We start from the raw sequence: 11,752 nt of genomic DNA, 5'->3' as shown, positions 1-11,752 counted from the left end.
ATATTTATAGTAGTGGGCATATCTCTGAGCTCAAAATCTATAAATATGAACAAATGTAGAATTTAAAATAAATAAATAAATAAATAAATAAATAAATAAATAAATAATAATAATAATAATAATAAAATAAAATAATAATATAAAATAATAATAAAATAAAATTAAATAAACTAATAATAATATAAAATAAAATAATAATAATAATAATAATAATAATAATAATAATAATAATAAAATAAAATAAAATAAAATAATAATAAAATAATAATAATAATAATAATAATAATAATAATAATACATGGCTAAAATTCACCCTGTTAAAGTGCATATTTATAGTAGTGGGCATATCTCTGAGCTCAAAATCTATAAATATGAACAAATGTAGAATTTAAAATAAATAAATAAATAAATAAATAAATAAATAAATAAATAATAATAATAATAATAATAATAATAATAATAATAATAATAATAAAATAAAATAAAATAAAATAATACAGGCCTAAAATTCACCCTGTTAAAGTGCGTATTTATAGTAGTGGGCATATCTCTGAGTTACAAGAATCATCTTAACTTTTAAAATAAAACCGCCTTTTTTAAAAAAGGGTATACTGTAAAACAGACTACCTAGTAAGACAAACCAGCCCGCATCACAGACACACCGTGCAGGCTTCATTCATTCATTATCTAAAAACACCAATATCCACAAAGCAATGCGAGGGCTACAATACCTCCAATGCATTTCTAACAGAAATAAACATGTCAAAAGATCGAGACTTGCGCGCTGAGTTATAAACGCGTTTTTAAAAAAACATACATTTTTAATTAACAGCTTTTTTTTGCAGTTAAGACGGTATTTATGCATTAAAACATAACGTCACATACCTTGTACGAAATTCTTCTGCGTGTTTATTTCCCGAGCCATTTATATATCGTTAGTGTGTTTGCTTCTGTCTTGATGCCTTCTGAATTGCTTACATGTTCTGAGAAGCGCGTTTATATAGTCTATAAAGCCGGGACCACTGAGAGGGGGGGTCGGGTTAGGAAAATGTAAAATCATCCTTGATCAAAGATTTTCATCATCAGACATGCTTGCTGCACCCGTAGGGACCCCATACTGCTCATTGTGTGTAAAAATCAAAGAAATATTCTCACTCGTGTTTATAACCTTTAATTTTAAAAAGTGTTTATTAGTTTGACTTTTACCCGTCTTTTGTATTTAAACGTCCTTCCACACACACACACACACACACACACACACACACACACACACACACACACACACACACACACACACACACACACACACACACACACACACACACACACACACACACACACACACACACACACACACACACACACACACACACACACACACACACACACACACACACCCAGCCCACATATGTCGACCTGTTCCTATCCAGTTTTAAATAACTTTAGCATAACAGAGGCAGAAGTGTTAAAGGGACTAGGAGCTCTTAAAATAAACAAATCCCCTGGGCCGGATGAGATCCTCCCAATAGTACTCAAAGAAATGAAAGAAGTTATTTACAAACCGCTAACCAAGATCATGCAACAGTCTCTTGACACAGGGGTTGTACCAACAGACTGGAAAATAGCAAATGTAATACCGATCCACAAAAAGGGAGACAAAACCGAACCAGGTAACTACAGACCAATAAGCCTGACTTCTATTATATGTAAACTTATGGAAACTATAATAAGATCCAAAATGGAAAATTACTTATATGGTAACAATATCCTGGGAGACAGCCAGCATGGTTTTAGGAAAGGGAGATCATGTCTAACTAACCTACTTGACTTTTTTGAGGATGCAACATTGAAAATGGATAACTGCAAAGCATACGACATGGTTTATTTAGATTTCCAGAAAGCTTTTGACAAAGTCCCGCATAAAAGATTAATTCTCAAACTGAACGCAGTAGGGATTCAAGGAAATGCATGCACATGGATTAGGGAGTGGTTAACAGGTAGAAAACAGAAAGTACTGATTAGAGGAGAAACCTCGAAATGGAGTGAGGTAACCAGTGGTGTACCACAGGGATCAGTATTAGGTCCTCTGCTATTCCTAATCTACATTAATGATTTAGACTCTGATATATTAAGCAAACTCGTTAAATTTGCAGACGACACAAAAATAGGAGGAGTGGCAGACACTGTTGAAGCAGCAAAGGTCATTCAAAATTATCTAGACAGCATTCAAAATTGGGCAGACACATGGCAAATGAAATTTAATAGAGAAAAGTGTAAAGTATTGCATGCGGGCAATAAAAATGTGCATTATAAATATCATATGGGAGATACTGAAATTGAAGAAGGGAACTATGAAAAAGACCTAGGAGTTTATGTTGACTCAGAAATGTCTTCATCTAGACAATGTGGGGAAGCTATAAAAAAGGCTAACAAGATGCTTGGATATATTGTGAGAAGTGTTGAATTTAAATCAAGGGAAGTAATGTTAAAACTCTACAATGCATTAGTAAGACCTCACCTAGAATATTGTGTTCAGTTCTGGTCACCTCGTTACAAAAAGGATATTGCTGCTCTAGAAAGAGTGCAAAGAAGAGCAACCAGAATTATCCCGGGTTTAAAAGGCATGTCGTATGCAGACAGGCTAAAAGAATTGAATCTATTCAGTCTTGAACAAAGAAGACTACGCGGCGATCTGATTCAAACATTCAAAATCCTAAAAGGTATAGACAATGTCAACCCGGGGGACTTCTTTGACTTGAAAAAAGAAAAAAGGACCAGGGGTCATAAATGGAGATTAGATAAAGGGGCATTCAGAACAGAAAATAGGAGGCACTTTTTTACACAGAGAATTGTGAGGGTCTGGAACCAACTCCCCAGTAATGTTGTTGAAGCACCCTGGGATCCTTCAAGAAGCTGCTTGATGAGATTCTGGGATCAATAAGCTACTAACAACCAAACGAGCAAGATGGGCTGAATGGCCTCCTCTCGTTTGTAAACTTTCTTATGTTCTTATGTTCTTATATCAAAAAACGTTTACATTAGACTCTTTGAGTTAATATATATATATTGTAGTAAAATATGAATGCTTATGTATATTGCTGTTCAAGTTATGCCACTAGAAGTTAATAGAGTACTATATATATATATATATATATATATATATATATATATACTGACCACATAGGTTACATGTGTAAGAGGCTGTTCAAATATAGGACATTTTTTTTTTCAATTTTATTTATCTTTTTTCTTAAAACCTTTTTTTTTAGCGATTTAAACTAAAAGATGGTTTAATGAATACAGTTGTAAATGATCGGGGGTTGTTAATTACGGTAAAAGTAAAAATAAAAAAATAAAAAGCGTGGTTTAAATTATTATTATTATAGGGACCTATACAATACATTTGGGGTTTTAGGACCCTACCGAGGTGATTAGAGTCGAGGGTGAAAACATTTCTGTCTAATCTTTTGAAGGTCTGGATAACCACCTGTTTTCCAAACCCTAAAACTAGACTACGGGACTCCAAGATTGATGATTTTGCAAAAGTATCTTCCTATCTAATTATTATCGGCTTTCAGCACACACATACCCCCAGTCTGTTCATTACGTGTAAAATCGAAGGGCACCTATTCTCATGTTATGCCACTAGAGGTCAGTAGCGCTCTATATACTTACCATCTCCTAGGATAGCAGTCGGTCTAGGAATTCCTTAGTTAGAAAACATTAATATGTAGGTTTGCCCCAGAGATTTTTCTAATAAAAGACACTGTGATTAAAGTTATACTCTTGCATCTTGGATCTTGGGTTATTACATTATATATATATATATATATATATATATATATATATATATATATATATAATGAGATACCATTGATAATATCTAAAATATAAATTATAAAAGGGGTCATAACATTTGGATGTGCAAACATTAGTTTTAATCAAATTAAAAAACATAACAATGTACATGCTCCTATAGTTTTTAAAAAAAAAATCGAAACAGTAAAACGTATTAATGATTTGCCACAAACCATCAGAATAGTTTGGTTGTGTAGGATTCTGTTGATGATAAAACAACGTACAATCATTCTCTTATTTGCAATATATGACATTTTTTCAATTTTATATATTTTTTCTTAAAACCCTTTTTTAGGGATTTAAACTAAACGAGGGTTTAATGAATACATTTGTAAATGATCGTGGGTTGTTAATTACGGTAAAGTAAAAATAAAAAGCGTGTTTTAAATAATTATATTATTATAGGAGCTATACAATACATTTGGGGCTTTAGGACCCAGCAGAGCTTAAACGTATGCGCGTTGAGATAGCCACCTGTTTTCCAAATCCCTAAAACTAGACTATGCAACTCCAGGATGGATGATATTGCAAAAGTAACAGCGTGTGTATTTCAATTGTCAAACCCAAACGTAACCACAGGGTTGGGACAGGAAAATGTACAATCAGCAGATCGAAAATTTTCAACACAGTCGGCATGTTTTCAGCACATGCTGACCCACCGCCCCTCCAGCCCTCCCTTGTTCATTACGTGTAAAATTGAATGACGCATATTCTCGCGGAGTGTGTGTTTTGTGCGCATGTGCGGTGTAAAGGAACCGCCCCCATATTTAAGTCACAAAACGAGTTTTTGGAATCATTCAGCTGCTGCAGTTTGAAGAGCGAGGAAGCAATGAGAGGGAGAGAATTCTGGCTGTAGCGTTTTGTCCGGGGAGATTTTTTTTTTTTTGAAAACGGTAAGAGAGAGAGAGAGCGAGCGAGCGAGCACTTTTTTCAGAAATTGTACTCTGAAAAACACTTTTTATTTACTGTGTATAATGTTTGTTTAAATGGTGAATAAAATGTTTTTTGTTTTGTTTTTTCTTTATGTTTTTTTAATAATTTATTTTTAAACTTTCTCTTTTCATTAACGGCCTATATATATATATATATATATGCTTTTTAAATGGGGAATAATGTGTTTTCTTTTCTTCTTTTTGTTTTGTTTTTTTCTTTATGTTTTTTTAATAATTTCTTTTTAAACTTTCTCTTTTCACTAAGTGTGTCTTATGTAAAAAAAAAAAAACTTTAACGTTGTCTGCACAAAGCATAAGTTAACATAAGCATTTATAAAAACATGGGTATCCCACTATTCCGATTACGTGAATAACATATTAAACATGATTTTTTTTGTCCATATCTTATAAAAAGATGTGCCATAAGTTTATAGGTATATATATATATATATATATAATATATTATATATATTTATATATATATATATAAAACCTATATTCAATAAGCATATCTGTCTTGTAACCATCATAAAATCCATGGCCCCTCATTATATATTCATAATTTCATAAATACACACCCCCTCATTATATATTCATGAATTCATAAATACAACCCCCCCTCATCAATCAAACTTTTGATAGAAGCTATAGTAATATCACTACTGACCTCACCTAGAATATTGTGTTCAGTTCTGGTCACCTTGTTACAAAAAGGATATTGCTGCTCTGGAAAGAGTGCAAAGAAGAGCAACCAGAATTATCCCGGGTTTAAAAGGCATGTCGTATGCAGACAGACTAAAAGAATTGAATCTATTCAGTCTTGAACAAAGAAGACTACGCGGCGATCTGATTCAAACATTCAAAATCCTAAAAGGTATAGACAATGTCAACCCGGGGGACTTCTTTGACTTGAAAAAAGAAAAAAGGACCAGGGGTCATAAATGGAGATTAGATAAAGGGGCATTCAGAACAGAAAATAGGAGGCACTTTTTTACACAGAGAATTGTGAGGGTCTGGAACCAACTCCCCAGTAATGTTGTTGAAGCTGACACCCTGGGATCCTTCAAGAAGCTGCTTGATGAGATTCTGGGATCAATAAGCTACTAACAACCAAACGAGCAAGATGGGCTGAATGGCCTCCTGTCGTTTGTAAACTTTCTTATGTTCTTATGTTCTTATCTGGCTGAATCAAAAAACATTATATTGCACACCTTAAAAATCCTTTGCGGTCCATTTATTCAGCGCGTCTCAGGCGCGTCAGGTCCAATTTATTTTCAGACGAGCAGTTTATTTCAGACGTGCTGTTGAAAAGTATTTTTTTCCTCAGTAAAACCGGTTTAAAAGGCTCTGCATATCAACAGGACACTCAGTTCTGCATCTCCAGCACCACTCCACCCCTTGTTCGCTATATTTTTCAAAAAACTCAATAATAGTACATACCAATAAATCATCTCTTGATCACTCGTTTTATCTCCAAACTCCTCAATAATGTGATCCACGTCATTATTTTATTACTATAACATCTAAAAAAAAGCTCTGCAAATGTCTGTGATATTCTTTGAGCGCTGGATATGGAAGCAGCTATCTTGTTTGTTTATGTCCGTGTCATCTATGTGGTGTCATGTATATTGTGATCAGTGAAAAAAAAAAAAACTCCATACGTCTTAAATACACTGACTGCTTCGTTGTCACCTATTGAGGATTTGCGATTGTGGTTTTTATCAGTTTAGTCTTAATTATAACTATGAATGTAGTTATGAAATAAATAAATAAATAAAAAAAACAGACGCCATATCAGTAAGTATTTTTGTCAGTACAGTATACCCATTCACTTGAATTCCGTATGTAGATACTATTGAATCAGAGCCGGTTTGTCTGTAAACACAGCCCTATAAATACACCTAATATAATTAAAATAAACGGTAGAACGTAACTGACATCTGTCATATATTAACATTCTGCCGAAATTATATTAATGGTAGCTTTAATAAAACAAATGTGTTCATAAGTTTTACAAACTGCGTATAATTTATCTCGAGACTTTGAATTTTCCCATTGACTTGTCAACACATTGTGGCGGTAGGTTTATACTAGAAACACATACAAAAAACGAAAGAGGCATTATTGCAGGCAAAAAACGCGGTGTGCTAGTTTTTTAAATAAGAAAAGGTTAAACAAACACTTTGCTCACACAGCGAAAATAAAATATAAACAAAACAAATCACGAACACAATACAGCACAGGTCCTTTAAGGTCAGGCTGGGCAGTCGCTTTGATGGTTCCTTTTTAAGTTGTATTGTCTTTCTTTTATTTCTACTCTCCATTGTCGCTGTCGTTCATTCTCTGAACACCCCAGCACGAACTGGATGCGCTGGAGGTTTTTATACAGGTGACCATTTCCCGATTAGCAACAATTTAAACAATTAACTAACTCGGGAGATGGCCACCTTCTGCACGAGAGAGTGTGTGTGTGTGTGTGTGTGTGTGTGTGCGTGTGCGTGTGCTGCATTTTTTTTCCCAGCGTTGATGCAGCTGCAACAGTTCTTCAAAAAAACGTTTTCTTAGTTTGCAATATGTGTCTTTTTATACTGTAGTGTGTGTAAAATATCAGGATTTCCAGGGTATTTACTGTGGTTTAAGTTACACCAGTTAGTGAAACTGATCGGCTGGACACCAGGGAAAAATGACTGCTTTGAAAAATATTTTTTCCAAGACTGTACTCACGTTTCCATGTTAACAGCTGCCCCTAGTGGTGGGAATGTGTCCTTTCAGGGTAAAAAATTGGTGAAACTGGCATGTCACCCATGTTGCTTGGCTCATGGCGGTCATGTTTGTTGATGCAGGAACTTTTCCTTACTAATTTTTTTAGAGGACAGTACAAAGATAACGTATAACCAAGATTCACATCAATCGGTCAAAGGGCTCATGAGGAGTTGTTGTTTAAGCGTTTTACGGAAAATCCAACATCGCTGCCGCACCATGTGACCAATCCATTTTTCCTTAAGTAGAATCAACTGTGGATATGTGCGCACTATGTACAACATTTTTCACAGCTGTGCTATTTACCGTTCATGAGAACAAGACTTTTGAATATTGTCCAAACTTTTCATTAAATCCAAGATGGCTGCCGCACCATGTGACCAAAGGCCGCCATATTGACCACGACACAACATCACATAGTCCTCAACATCCGTGTCAAATTTTGTGTGTTTTGGTGTTGCAGTTTTATAGCCAGTTGCGTATGTTGATGATGTCATGTAGTGTGGACGCCATGATTTTCACAGTAGCAACTTCCCTTGAACAAGCGTAACAGATGACCATACTGAGATGTTTTATTCCAATTTTTGTTTCAATCAGATAAGCGGTTTCAGAGAAGATGTTTGAATTTTGATGATTTTATGGTAATTTTCATTAATCAATGTGGTTGCCAAACCACAGAACCAATCAGCTTCATATTAATCAGCTTCAGTTAATCATGGACTATCCCTCAACATGTATAGCAATTTTCAGAACTCTGTACTAAGCAGTTTCCGATACATAGGCGTTTTAACAAATTCCGCAAAATCCAATATGGCTGCCGAACCATGTGACATCCCCAGCCTACGGCTTGGAAGCCTAAAAATCTTTACCAAGTATTCAACCCTACAATCCGATACAAATACATTTTCAAGGATGGGAGAATGTAATTGAGTGAAATTGTGTGAGAAATAAATATATGGGGAAAATTATAAATGATGCACAGCTAGGGCGATCTTATTTTCTTAAACGAAAACAATTTTCAGCATTTTCACCAAACATGTTCTTAACTGTTTTGTTGTTCTATGGCAATTATAAAAAGTAATTACAGAAAAAGGCAGTACAGCCCATGTATCCAAGTCAGAGGAGGGTTTGATACTTACCTGTAAAGTTTACCGCTGCACTCTTCTGACAAGCTGCTTGTTTCACACACAGTCATTGAAAACTTACTACCTTATTTTCTTGATTGGTTATCCAGCAATATTATCTTATTGACAGAAGTTATTTATAAAAAATAATTTTTATATTTAATTAAATATCAAAAACTAACCTCAATTCTTAACGAGAGATACTAACAGACTGCACCGATTACTTCACAGCACAAGCATCGCTTCATTCTCTGTTTTGTTTGGCTGTTAGCAACTTCACTTTCAAATATGATTTGCTAAAAAAAACTTAAATGACAGCATATATTTAATTGACCAATCGAAAGCAGCAGTTGTGCTGCTTATTGTGGTTACATTTTTTCAAGTTCCTTGTTGTTTTAATCAACAAGGTACAGCTGCCTGTCGCCGATTCACACCACTGGAACAGATCCGCTGGGCGCCGAACGGCGACGTTGGCATCCAAAGTGTTAAAGAGAATACAAATAAATTGAAGACCTTTTTAAGACTTCAGCTGCACATCTGTCATATTTAAGACCTTTCAAGGCCTTTAAAATGGAAAATAAATATAAGACTTTTTAAGGCTCTGCAGGAACCTGAAAGATAACACTTTGTGTCTCTCTGCACACGCTGACACTGTCTGTGTGTTGTGGGGGAGGGGCGTTTCTTTCATACAGGAGTTTTGAAATGCACGTTTTTCTAAAAGACTGTAAACAGCATACAAAAGTGTGCAATTGAAAAAAAAAAGTCAAAATATTTAATCATGCTACAGCCCGACTAAGCCAATAGGCTCCTACGCCTATGTTGCTGTATGATGTACAGCAACTGTAAAATTAATGTTTTTTTAATCTGTTATGTCAGACTTCTGTTGAATTTTTAAGCATTTGATTCCCTGTGTACACAAAGACTGCAGTCCTGATTTAACCACTGGGCAAGCAGAGCTCTCGGTGACTGATTTTTCAGTCACGTGATTGAGCGCCTTACCGGCAATACATCGTAATTAGAAAAGTGTAATGCAAAATATTGAAAACAGGCTCATCCAGGATTTGAACACGGGACCTCTCGCACCCAAAGTGAGAATCATACCCCTAGACAAACGAGTCAACTGCTAGCACCAACTTGGTTCCACGAGCTTCTAAAGAAGTGTAGACCTAGATGCTCTGTATTGAGGAATTAGTGTCGCCTTGCTGTGTGCCTGTTAGGGACAGTGATTTGCTTTACCTGGCGGCTAGCATTTCTATGGGCATCGAGAGGTGGTCGCTATAAATGAGGAAACTGGTTTAGATGGGATTTAGTTTCGATATGCATACATACACATCAAAAATAAACAAAACAAAAACAAGACTGTGTTTCGTTGTTTTGCAAAAGGATGCACTGCAATGTCTGCACAGAGGAGCAGTCCCAGCACTGAGGTGACACGGGGGCTTTGACCTGCTCCGTTCCCGACCTGGGCCGATTCAGCCCTCTAGCTACTCGTCATTTTTTTTTTCACATGCCATCTTCATGGCATGCATCTTTTTGAAAGAAAATAGAATACAATAATTGCTTCATCGTGATAGTAATGGCATGATGCGCACCAGCCTGCTGTCTATGAAATAATAATTACAGAAATAATCAATCAATAAACACCATAAAAATCTCCAACAAACACCAGTTGCTGTATTACGCCTATCGAGTAGAGGCAAGACGGGACCTGTCCCAGCAGCCAACGTTACAGTGGCTTAATTAAAACTTTGAAGGTTATTTTGGGAACAGAGGTGTTGGTGGTAAAGTGGTGAGCATAGTTGCCTTCTAAGCAGTTGACCCGGGTTCGATTCCCAGCCAACGCAAGTGTATTTTGAACTTTTTCTTTTAACATTGGAATAAAGCATAATACATTCCCCAACTAATTTGCCTTACACCCGCAATTTGTTTCCTTGTTCAAACTGGAGAATAGTCTTAAAAGCATTACTTTTAAAGTATCACTGTGAGTTATAATGCTCTGTGAGGTGATGTTAGTCACTACATTAAGCCCCATCAAACGAATGTGTTCATTTGGAATCATGCATTGATAATGCGTTGTCGGGAAAACTGCAAATATGTATGGAAGCGTGAGTTGAATGATTAATCACATTCTAAGGATTGATATGGTCCTGTTGTTAGTCCTGCCACATAAAAGATGGCGTTGCAGTTACATGCGCTGCAAAATCAAATATTTAAAATTAAACAACCATCTGACAGAACATACTACCAAAATAGTCATTGCTGTATGATGTACAGCAACTGTGAAATGAATGGTTTTATAATCTGTTATGTCAGACTTCTGTTGAAGTTTTAAGTATTTAATTCCCTGTGTACATGTCACCGTCACGTGGACATCACAATAGTAACCCACCGGTCTGTAGTCGTGTCTACGTCACCTAGTGATTTATCGACACTAGAAATCCAATTAACAAATTCCACTAATTCTGAACAAGTTCTAATTCCCAGGTGTACACTCTTCACAGACAGCTCAAAACCATTTCACATGACAGGGGAAACAGTAATAGAAATGTACAAAGTTTTATCTATTTACATCAATGATAAAACACACCATGCAATTACAGGGTCAAACATCACATAAAAACAGCATAAACACATAACTCCAGCTTCCAGTTGTCAGTCCCGTGTCTGGCTCTGGGTTCTATACTTCAGATCACGTGCAGTCCAAGCAGGCCACAGCTACCGCCAGATTATCAAAAGAACAAAAAGAAAACAAATAATAATAATAATAATAATAATAATAATAATAATAATAATAATAATAATAATATCTTAGGTCTGGTACACCTCTCCAGTAATCAAAACATAGCAGCAGTACCATACCAAAGAACCAACTTTGGCAATCGATCCAAACAATTTATTAAAACTATACAGTTAAAATAATAAAAAAGAAAGTGGTATAGTTAAAAGCATGCCAACAGTAGCAGTGTTACAATTGTTCAGGGCCTACATAAAATACGCAGCTTCTACAGTCATTCATTCAGCATACAATACAAAACACGTTATATAATATTATATCTCTAAAAATGGAAAACAACCAGA

Source organism: Acipenser ruthenus, chromosome 50 (assembly GCF_902713425.1).
Source record: "Acipenser ruthenus chromosome 50, fAciRut3.2 maternal haplotype, whole genome shotgun sequence".
NCBI lineage: Eukaryota > Metazoa > Chordata > Actinopteri > Acipenseriformes > Acipenseridae > Acipenser > Acipenser ruthenus.
The sequence above is the reverse complement of the archived record's forward strand: the minus strand, read 5'-3'. Positions refer to the sequence as shown.